The sequence below is a fragment of the Serinus canaria genome, chromosome 5, assembly GCF_022539315.1.
Source record: "Serinus canaria isolate serCan28SL12 chromosome 5, serCan2020, whole genome shotgun sequence".
NCBI classification, from domain to species: Eukaryota; Metazoa; Chordata; class Aves; order Passeriformes; family Fringillidae; genus Serinus; species Serinus canaria.
Window position 1 is genome coordinate 53958079 of NC_066319.1, and position 11945 is coordinate 53970023.

Here is an 11945-nt window from a genome sequence, read left to right on the forward strand (position 1 = left end):
CCTTTCTTGCCACAAGGATGTTGCCTTGTTTCCTGCAGCATGTGGAGAGATGGCAAATTAGTTTAGGTCAGGTTTAATCTTAGCACCACCAGGAGCTGAATCCCTTACATTGCTCAGTGCTGCTCCAGCACTTGGCTGTGGAGGGAAAAGCCTGCTGGGATGTTACACCTCAGGGAAGCACACAAGGCAGCAGTTGTTAGCTGGTGTTGTCAGGAAAACAGTTTGTTGGTGCACTGGGGGTCAGGGACATGGCAAACTGCCTGAGAGCAAGTGCTTGCCCTTGCTGGGTCTGCCTGTGCTGGTGCAAAGGGCCAGGTCCCCTCCTCACTCCAAACAAGGTTAAGGGTGAGGCTTTTCCCAGCCTTACTGGTTCACATTGTACCTGCAATACAGAGCTCACAAACACAGAGAGATGTTTCTCCAGAGGAGGAAACACCGGGTTTTTCCAGGGCATATTTTGCTGTTTCCAAATGTAAGCAACATTATGGAATGCAAAAATAGCTAGATGTAAAAAATTAGATTGACTCTATTTACTCAAATATTTACTTGGCTTATAAGCTTTCACACCTTCCAAATACACTGCCTTATATTCTAATTATTTTAAGTCTCTGAATGTGAGGAATCCTGGAAAACAATCTTACTCTAATCCCTCAGTGTTTTACACTTGTAGAAGATGAACTTCTTTGCCCAAGCAGAAAACTTAAGGAATAAAAACAACCCAAATCTCTGAGTATATTTGGAGATTCAAACCTTCAAATCCACATTCCTGTGGCTTCATGTAAGGCATGATATCTCAGTAAGACCCTGATGCTCCCTCCACTCACAGTGACAACGTTAAGTGAAACACCTGCGAAGCTCACGGTGTGGCTTCCTGGAGAAAGGTGTGTCCAAGCACAGGGCACTGCACCCCCTGAAGTCAACAGGAGGTTAACTCAGATCCCAGCTATTCCCAACAACCACGCGTTACAGACTGCTGGATTTTGTTTCAGTGATGAGCTTCAAGTACAGCCAAAAGCAAATAGAGGCACGTTGACCTCATAGTTTTGTGAACACAGACTGAGAGTCCAAGACAATTAAAAGCAGGGAATACGTGCCATCTCCAAACCCCTGGCCAGCCACTGCCAGAAGTTGCCGCTGCCCCGTCCGACTGAAAAGCCATTAACACCCGCTGCAGAGGAGCTTGGAAGGCAGCCATCCCCAATGGATTGCTTACGAGCACTGACTAGAGTCAAACTGACTTCAGTCAGAGATTTACACAAGCCTCATAATCTAATAGTAGAGTTTACTTTACGAGAGTGCCACACCAAAGATAGTAAAATGCAGTTTTAGCTAACAAATCTGCATGCTTGCACGGAAAAGCTACGGCCATCACGGAGCGTGTCAGCACCGCAGAGCGCCCGGCGCAGATTTACAGTTTTCAGTTTAGTGCTGAAGGGTTATTGTTAACTCCATTGTTATAGACTTTCTGCAATTAAAGGTTCCAGTCACGCTTATCGTTTTTAAACATAGCTAATAAAACCCAATAAATCCTGAGATGTTATAGGTTTTCCCGCGCCGTTAAACATCTGACATGTTTTTAATGCTGGATTTTTGACCTATGTTGGAATAGATTTTGGAAGTAAATTGGCTGTTGTAAGCTGCTTTACTTCTGATTTGCTTAGATCTGCAAAAATTCTTGTCTTTATTATAGTAAAAGAAAGAGTGAGACAATACTTAGACCTTTTCCCTCATGCATGCAACAGGTGATCATAAGTACAGTGTCTCTTACAAGTCATCTTCCAACTTTCTGTGCTTTCTGCATCATAAATTATAAAGAATAATGTTTTTTTTTTCTTTTAGCAATGACTTCTGGTCTTTTGTCTCATATGAGTAATGTTTTCTGTCTTTTCTCTCAAAGCTTTGAGAGAATGGACTTTTCATTTTCTCTACAGGTTGTTACAAGTTCTACTTCTGACCATTTACATTCACAAGCTCAGAAAGGTATCAGAGTACATGGAGGAACCTAGACAGGTGGACAGAATAATTTTACACTGTGAATTTCCCAGCACTTTATTAACTAGCCTCAGCAGCCTTGCAGTGAGCACTTCCAGGATCCAGCTTCTACTGACAAGGTTATGGATCTGCTTTTTGAATGCTTCAAGGTTAATCTTAGTCTCAAATTCCGTGGACATTCAGAGATCCTAATGCCAAGTCAGTGTATATATGTAGTGCAAATAGTATCTATTGAGATATAATATCCACACAAATAGTATTCCTCTTATAGGAGCAGAGATATAAAATCCAAACATACCTAGGATACGAACAAATAACAGAAAACTCATATTCATCAGAAATCAACCTCACTGTAAGAAAATGGCTCTTTGCACCCTGAAATTCATTGCAACTATTGGGATTGGCTCTTTGCACTACAAAAGAGTTTCACTATCTTTGAGATCGTCCCGATGGGTTAAGTATACAGACAGGGGAAGTTAGAAAAACAACATGCGTGATCTGGAATAGAGATTACTGAATGGAGGGGTGTGTATACGCTAAGAACCAACATCCCTCTGAAAGCTTTGGGAGCTTAGAGGCTTGAAACCCCCTGCGTAAAAACGTGGACCAGAAACTTTTTTATCAGGGTGAACACATTTGTTCATCCCTGATCTCACCTCTTCCCATACACAAGAAAGGGGCAAAGGTTTACACCAGGTGAGATGCACCTTGGTTGAAGCTCTGGGCATACTTTTCCCCAGCGGTGTCATTTAACACACAACATCTTCAGGTTTCGCTTATCCAGTACAGCAGCTGGGAACATTATGTCTTTACAATTGTAAAGTCTGGTTTCTGTACCAAAGGACACAAAATGCTCACACCCACATCTCTCTGCATTTTTAAAAGCCCATCATCTACTGCAAACTTTTGCAATCTGCACCAGAGATTTCATAGAAAGAAAGAAAGAGAGAGAGAGAGAGAGAGACGTTTGGGTTTTAAGAAAAAAAACTTACCAAAAATAACTGAAGTTCTCTAAAGTTGCCCTGAAGTTGAAATAGCCCAGAACACCAGTGCAGAGCCTGCCTTAAACTCTCTCTCTTTCTCACTCCCCCTCTCTCTCCAGCAATTGGAAGGAGGGCTGTGCAGAAATTCAGCAAACAATTTTCCTTCTATGTCGACCGGGGCGTTCCTCACGGGCAGAAAGGGGACGGCTGAGCCTGGGCGAGGCTCGCTGCTATCCCCAAGGCAAAGAGCACTGTCGCAGATTACACAGCCCGTGAAACCCAATCCCTTTCTCTGCTCAGGCAACAGCTGTACGCCTTCAGCCGAGGCGGGAGCAGAGGACAGACCGTGGGCTTGGTGCTGGTCAGGCTTTCCATGTCGCGGGAGGCTGAGGAATGGGGGCACAGGGCTTTCCGTGAGCTCCGCGTCCGCTCCCGCCTGGCTGCAGGCACGGGCGCTCGCAGGGTGGAGATGCGGGCCGATTTCCGCGGCACTGGAAGTGTATGGGATGTGGGCGCCCGCGCAAAACAAACATCTCTTTTCCTGAAATTCATTCCCAGCCTTGCTCCAGGACATAACTGGGTAATTAGCGTTGCATGTATTAGTAAATTCTCATGCAGGCATGCACACACGCAGGATGCAGCCTGTCACAACAGCGCGGTTCAGACGCGCTTCGAGGCTGTCCCAATGTCCCCTCCAAGGTCATTTTCCTTGTCACTTTTAATCAGCTGTTTGGTTCTCTCCGAAAGCCCCCTGAGTGCTGAGCTGACGGTGCTCAGACCAAGGGAAGAAGCACTTTTGGTGCCTGGCAAGGCGGGAGTGCCGGTGCTTAGTGCTGCGTTCAGCCTGTGCTGATGTTCCACACTCGAGGGAAGCTGCTTAACGCCAGCAAAAACGGGTTTCTGATAATTCCCAGCCCCTCCTCTCACCTGTGTCTATTTCACCCCGTGTAAAGGAAAGAAATTTGTAATACAGCTGATTCCTCCCTCTCCCAGGAATTCCACTGATCCTTTGACTCCTCCTCCCTGGAGCTTTGAAAAGTCACAGCACCAGATTTCAGCCGGAGTTTCCGTGTTTCACAGAAGCATCTGGCTGCTGGTTTGCATTCTGTCAAATAGGGGTGAGGTGAGAGAGGGTGCAGAATACAAACAACACGTAAGTAGCCCTGGGAGTGTCCTGCAATTGCTCCGGCTGCTTTGCCAACACCCCAGAGCAGGTAAAAAACACTCCAGCCAAAGGAGAAGGAAAAGCCCTGTGTTTACAGAGCAGCCTGGTTTCGTGTGGAGGCAGATGCTGTGCTGGGGGTTTTCATGCTGTTGGCTCTGAATAGGTTTTGACACCTGAAATTCTGTGGATATTGGGTTTCTGGGCCCAAATTTGGAATGGGCTCACATGGTTTCCACAGAGGGTATTTGAAAATCTAAAAGGGAAAACTGAGTGTGTATCCCTGATTCCATCCTGTGTGGGTGCTTAACAGGCATTTTATGAAAACAGGGTCACAAAACTACAGTATTTATAGTAAAGCCAATTATTTAACTTGTGCAATTAAAGTATATTATTACATCTAATTATACATTATAATATAATGACAGATCACAGATATAACTTAATTTAGAAGTACTATATGTAATTTTATCTAATTAATATACACAGTTTTTCAGCACATGAACTGAATAACAGTTCAGCAATTGTGTCTATTTATGATGGGATTCTATTGTATATCTATACAAAATAAATAATATATAATCACATATAATGTGTGATTATATACTATATCTATAATCATATATAATTAATATAAACATGTTGTGAAGCAGTATGCAGTTCACACACAACCTCTGTCATCTTGTGAGTGTGGCACCCACATAAAGAGTTAAAAGCAGAGGTTGCCTGTAGCCACTGCAAGGTGGTAAGGCTGTGAAGGAGGAAGGTGAAGCAATGGGACAGTGTCAGCACAGGGGAAGTGAGAAGGTGGCACCTGAAGTGTTGAAGGCCAGGCTGGGTGGGGTTTGGAGCAACCTTATCTAGTGAAAGGTGTCCCTGCCCATGGTAGGGGCTTGGAACTGGGTGGTCTTTAAGGTCCCTTCCAACCCAAACCATTCCATGATTTTGTGTTTCAAGCAAGATGTCCTGCAGCTGCCTCCATGATGGAGGTGCCAGAAGCAATAAAGGCCTCCTGAGGTGCAGTCAGCAGCAGCAGAGTGAACTGAGATGGCTGAGAATGGGAACAAGACCTTGCTAAGAGCTGGCTCAGGCTCACTCTGCTGCCATCCCTATTTCTGTGCACTGTCTTTAGGATCATACCCAGTCCAGCCTTTCTGAGCCATCTTACAACATCCTGACAAACAACATACATTTTTAGAAACAGACATGCAAAACAAGTAACCCAGCCTACATCATGGATTGCTGTGGGGACAGTTCATTGGATGCAGGGATGTGACTCCCACCTCCCTGGCGAGTGGTGCCAGCAGCAGCACTCCAGCAGGGACAAAGGGACAGGCTGTGGGGTGGCAGCAGCTGCAGTGTGCTCCATCCCCAGGCAGTGCTGCATTTCAGCTGTCCTTGCTGAATATATGGATGGGCGTTGTTTCGATCTTTTAAGAATTTTTAAAGCCCACAGGAGACAAACTCCTGGCTGAGTTGAGAGAAGCCAACTGTTTTTCCATAAACCTGGAAGAAATGACTCTGATGGTTTTCATGGTATTGGGAAATCCATGTTCACTGTCAGTGGCTTTTTTCCAGTTTTATCTCGGAACTGAAGGTGTAAGTCCGGATGTCTGAGCACTGCCCTGCAGCTGTGACTCCAGTGAAGACAACTGCTGTGTCAGAGATTTATCCCCACACAACTCCAAGCCTGAAATCTCCCCTTTTCAGCCAATATGGTGCTGTTCTGGGACTGTCAAATTATTTCAACGTTATTTGACTAACTGAAATTCATAATGCTCACTTGGTTTATTTTTAAATATTTCTCAAATCCACTGTTTGTCTACTGAGCTAATGAAAAAATGCTATCAGACCAATAAATTCCCAATTCACCAAGTGATTCCAGCACGAGTTATTCTGTGGGAACACTCCAAACAGCCCTTGTGTTTACTCTTCTTGACAGACATCTAAATATTAAAAGATAAAGCTCTTTGAGTTATGATGCAGCAATATGAAAAAATATTCCTTTCTCCTCAACTGCCTTGCCAGGAGGCCCCATTGTATCTCACATTTCTCTATCCTGTATCTAACCTCGTTTCCCAACTTCCCTGTTGTTTTCTCAACGTTGTTTTCTCTACTCTGCTCACAGGTAAATCTGCAAACACACAGTTGAATGACAAGCTTTATTTTATTAGTGCTACTCACACCCTGACCTGTGCATGGACTCATGTTAGACTTATGCATAAGGGTGTGCTGCTTTAACAGTAATTGAGAAATGAGGTTATAAACAACAGGAATGTTCCTGTGTTTTCTTTGACCCAAAGAGAGAGAGGCAGCATGTTCCATGAGATTGCAGTAAAGCATGCTCTGGAACACAAACCCTTGTAGTTTAATGTGGAAGATGCAAGGGTGATCATTTCTATTGTTTTTCCTTTTTAGCAGTTACAAATCTTCAGGTATCTGGGGGAAAAATAGAAAGCCATGAATTTCCACGAGTAGGAAAGGCTGGGTTACAGAGATCAGCTAGAGAAAGCAAAGTTGTCTGCACGATTCAGAAAGGAGTTAAAAAATTGAGGACCTCCAGCTGAAAGAGAGATAGGCTGCTAAGAGAATGAACCACAGGAAAAAGGAAGGGAGAGACAAGATCAGTGTGAACTCAAGATGTAGAAGACTGGATGGAACTGAACATCAGACTGGCAATGAGAGGAGTGAATGGGTGGAAGCATCTGGCCACCAACTCTCAGTTCTAGCCCAGAGGAAGAAAAATGTACCGTTAATCACCAACTTAGACATCTCCCATGCTTTGTCTCCCATGACTGCATTTTGTTAGGACACAGGAATGTATATATTTATCTATTTCACAGTCAGTTGGTCTGAACTGAAAAGGTATTTAAGGCAGCCACACAAACTTCCCCTGAATTTCTTCTCTTTTGCAATACATAAGACATTAATTTGATTGATTTGCTTTAACATTTTTTTTGCATACAACTCTTCCATTTTCAGGTAGACATGCAGCCTCACAGAGAGAGAGAGCCAGGTATGGAAATGAGGTTCCATCACTGCCTCTTTTAAGAAACCTCAGGGTTGGACTCAAAGACCTCTTTCTGAAGTTAGTCAATTCAGATGAGTTCCCCCCAAAAAAAGTGAATGGGTGTCATTCATGTATCTTGTAACTTAGCTGAAGTCTGTCCTCCAAATAGTTTGGTCTTTTCATCTGAGAATTTACTCAAAAGAGACTCCAGTGTCTACCTGCCTGTGGCAAGTTCTACCAGCACTACCTGCTTCCTGCACTAACACCAAGATGCAACTGATAATATTTTGTATAGAAAGAGGTTTCTCGTTCGTGAAGATAAATAAATATCAACTCCAGCAGGTATCCAGGGCTGGAGTAGTAAAATCCAAACTCATGGCAAAATAACCCAAACAAACCTAGGGAAAAGTTGTATCTTTTCAGAAATTGAAATATTCTCTTCCAGGATCCTAAAGACCTTTTTTTTTTTTTTTTTTTCACTTTAGTGGTTAATATTGTTGCTGATAGAGGAAAAAAAAAAAAAAAAGCCTAAAAATGCAGATCTACAACCAGCATAAACAAAAAACCCCAACAACAACAGAGAAAGCACTATTTAGAAATGAAACAAAATGAGACATTTCCAAGAGCAATCCTTTCTCTAACAGGAGGAGGAGAAGAAAGAGGAAACTAATTCACCCTGCACAGTTTCTTTTATTTTGTCCTCCGGCATATGCTCCATCTGTCTTTGTCCCCCAAATGCATTTCCACTGGCCCTGACAGTGCTGGCTTTGACCTTCTGCAGCCAAAATAGCTTGGACAGAACGAAACAGAAAAGCAGGAGCCAGCCAGAGCAAGGGGCAACGCAGCCATGGCTACGGACCTGGGGAAAACTGCTGGAATTGGCAAGGGTGACAAAACCCAGGGTACCCCTGGAGCTGCTGCCCTCCTGCCCTGCCAGGGGCGTGTCACATCATTCAGAGGGGACAAAGCCACCACCTGCAGGACTCATCACCCCCTTGGCCTGAGCAGTCACTGCTGCTGCTGGACACCCGTCTCCAGACTGTGCTGTGGAGGGCTTTAATTAAAAGTTTTTAGTATTTTAGTATTTACTGCATGCTCCCCACAACCATCTCGTTCCCCGCTCTCTGCTGCTCTCAGTTCCCCACTCAAATGGAATTCAGAGCTGGATGAGCGTGGACCTTTGTTATTTTACTATTTCAAAACCTGTCATGTATGAAAAGCAGACCTGGGCTCCTCCCTGAAAAGTGAGTATTAGTGACAAATAGCCGACAGGAGGAAAACAAAAGCAGCTCTTCAAGCTGGAAAGATGGGTGTTAATTTCCCGTGAATAACCTGTTTGTACTAGGTGGTAATGCTCAAGCACCTGGAAAAAGAACTATTGAAACAAACTGTTTCTCTTTCTGCAATGTCATAATGCTGCCTTAAGCACTTTTATTTCCACAGTTTTGGTACTTCTGGATATTACAAAGTCAGTAAGTTTTCTCGTTTCGAAATCCAGGGAAGAAAACGCCCTAAGGACTGTCAAAGTATGGATACAACATTCACAAACTCTCCATTTTCAATCACTTACTGAGTTAGATATTTCTGAAGTACTTTTAAGCATCTGTGTGACATTTGTTATATTTGATTAAGACACTTTTTTCCTATCATATTGGAAGCTGAAGGATATTGCCACCATTATGGAATAACATAAAAAGATCTCATGTAAAAAGCAGACATCAATAAAACCAAGTATAATTATTAAATGCAGTAGCTCAAATGACACTGAAAAGAGCAGAACTTTTCATCTGTTACAGCAAAATACATTTCAGATGCTTCACTAAAGGTCGGGGTTTTTTCCCTTTTCCTTTTTACCAGTCCCTGTATGGAATGGCATAAACTCCTGCATTTTGTGGGTGCTCGTGTGGTTTATGGCATCCCAGCTGAGGAAATGCTTCAGTGAGCCCTCCCTTGTCTTTCTCTCCAAAGCCTTAGAACAGTTCTTAAACACAGATCTTAAAATAAAAGAATCCTGGCAGATGATCTCTGTGCCCTGGGGTTTCCATGGCATTTAGTGGTGGTTACCAGTGATTAGCACGTTTGTGGAAGGAGTAGTTGGGATCTGCACTGAATTAATCCCTTTCTTCTGGCTTCGGGTCCCGATGAAAACTGCTCCCGGCGATGGAAGGGGGGTAAATGCTCACCTGGGCACCTGCCTGTGCCCAGGCAGCCCCAGCCAGGAGAGGGCTGTCTGCTGGCAGTGGCTCTGGGCATCTGTATTTCTTACCGATGCTTCTTTTTAAACAGTGTTTTAACCTAAACCCTCACACACATCTGGAATAGCACCTGTCACTGGATTACCTGCACCTGTTTCTGTGTCCCACCTGGTGGGCACCAGCTGGCAGATGCTGCCTATGACAAGCAGCAAGAAGCCCAGGTGAGTGGGAAAAACTGGAGAAACTCCCTCAAAAGGGGAACAAGCAAGCACCAGCTCCTGTCTTGCTAATAAAACAAACTGTTTTCCTCCAGATGATGAATGCTCACCCTGTTTTGCCCCTCGGCTGCAGGGGCACAGAGGGAGGCTGGGGATTAAGGGAGGGTATTTCACACACACAGGGGCTGCTGTGTGCCTGTGGCTGGCACACACCACCATGGAAAAACAGGGTCAGTGCTGCTGCTGTGCCTGAGACTCGGTGTGCATCTTCAGGGCGTGGGCTGGGACTCAGAAAGGACTCAGCAGATGACAATGGGGCTCAGTGTTTGCTGCAGGATGTCAGCAACACAGCAGGGTTTATTTCTTAATGAAGTGAGTCACTTGATTGGTATCAAGTATCTGTTAAGTTGAGTGATGGGGTGGATCCAAGTGTTAGAGGACCTCGTTTTAAATATACCATTCACCACTCTGGACTGGCTTGCACTGTGTAAACAACATCAGTGAGAGATGGAAATGCATTAGGTTAATTCCATCTGGGGTTTCTAAGTCTCCTGCTTCATCACAGAGCTACGACTGATTTTCCAACAACACAAAATTCACCTCAAAGGCCTACATTCCATCACAAAAAAGCCTTCCCTTGGAGAGGGGAAAGCCAGAAGTACAGGACAAATAAAATCAGATAATCAGCACAGTTATCTGACTTCTGCACTTCAGCTTACTCAGCTGAACTGGCTCGCCCGTGTCCCAGAAAGGAAAACTCTGGGAAACAGCAGCCAAGAGGGAGTGAGGAAAGGAGTGTTCCCTCCTTTCCTTACTTATTGTGATTCCACTGGCTTTGTCCTGTGCAGTTCCTATAGCTAGAATGAAATCTTTGAGCTTTAAGGGTCTTGGCACGTGTGTATTTTTGTTTCATTCGTTTGCTGTCACTGAAGTCAGCTATAGTATTGCCTGTGACTTTTAATGGCAGCAATGTTGAGCCCTTTAATGCTTCGTTCCTGACTTTCTCCCTCTGAAGAGCAGAGGAAACAACAGCAACCAGCCTCAGACAGGGGTGAGAAATCCATCATGTCATCTTTTTCACCAGTCTGTGCCAGAGAAAGGTAAAATGTTACTGAAACTGCCAGACTCCTCAATACACATCCAAAAATTGAATTTAAGCATTGATTGATGCTCCTGGCAGAGAAAATCAGCTTGATAAGTATGAATAGGATTCCTTTGGGTTCTGCTGAAGCACTCAGCTATGAGGCAGCATTTCTGTGTGGAGGAAGAAGCCCTAAAAGAGACCTTTCCCCACCACTACTGCACTGGGGCCTTTGAGTTCAGCTGCCAGCCACTTGGTTGGGTGAAGAAACCCAGTGTGTAATAATTAATTCCTCCTAATTTTCAATGATGCTAATGGTAAACAAGGTCACTGTTCAGTCTAGCACAGCACACAGTGCTATGCTGGTTCTGGCTGCAGCTGCCAATAGATAGGAATCAATGAAGTGAGAGAGAATAGCTCATATTTTTTTTAAAGGGAGACATTATATATATTGTGGAGTTTTGGCAGCAGAAGTGCTCTCAGTTGCTGATGAAAACCCTGTAAATGTAGGCTGAGAAGAAAGAGCCCAAAATGGGTCAGGAGCAGAGAAGAGCATTTATTCTGAGATCACAGCAAACTGAACACTGCCAGCAGTGAGTCCTGTTCTTCCACAATCTGTTATTTCACACAAGTGCTTGTGTCTTCAGTCTTTGTTTGCTTATAAAAAAAAGTATTTTAGTTTTATTTTTCCTTTAAAAAAAGGTATTGAATGTATTTGGGGAGTAGGAGTAGAACTGAATCTTGCAGATTTTTATACAGTGTTCATGAAAGGATTTGAAAAGCTAAATAAAGAATTACTGATAGTTTAGCTTTGTCTTTGTCTTGTTTCAAATAAGAACTTACATAATTAATTAAAAGAATCCCAAGAAGTACCTGGATCGACCAGTGACAAAATAGAACAGCAAAAAAAGAAGGGAGAGGGGAATGCAGCTCTTCTCTTTTCTACCTCATGCTTGGTCAGCTTAATTATGTTAGCTTAGTTGAAACAGCTTCATTTTTAAAAAATGGGGGAAAGTGTTCTTAGAAGTTCCTTTATTTGAAATGGATATTCCTGTGGATGAATAGTTAAGACAGAAATTAGTGGAGAATTTTTAAAATGCATTTTTTTAGCTACTGTTCAGTACTTGCTCAAGGAACTGAGACAGAGGCTGTAGTGCTCCTCATGGTATCACTTGGGTGATCCTTCCTGCTCACATGGTCCTGAGCTCCCTCCAAGGCCCTCTGGCAGCTGCAGGATCCTGCCTGGACTGGGCTCTTGCCCGGGCATACCCATGTGCCACATCCCAGCCCATGATCCTGAGTAA

General features: G+C 43.8%; 1 protein-coding gene across 50 annotated transcripts in view; it reads right to left on the reverse strand.

The window, feature by feature from the left end:
- Nucleotides 1-3179, reverse strand: part of AHNAK2 (AHNAK nucleoprotein 2) — a 45932-nt gene extending 42753 nt beyond the window's left edge. For 20 of the 50 annotated variants that reach the window (XM_050975586.1, XM_050975585.1, XM_050975568.1 and 17 more), the window contains exon 1: nucleotides 2985-3174. The gene's annotated coding sequence lies outside the window, so the exon portion shown is untranslated. Of the gene's footprint in view, nucleotides 1-2984 lie in introns of all 50 variants that reach the window. The other 30 variants (XM_050975546.1, XM_050975542.1, XM_050975543.1 and 27 more) reach the window with 4 other exon arrangements.
- Between the last annotated feature and the right edge of the window lie 8766 nt (nucleotides 3180-11945).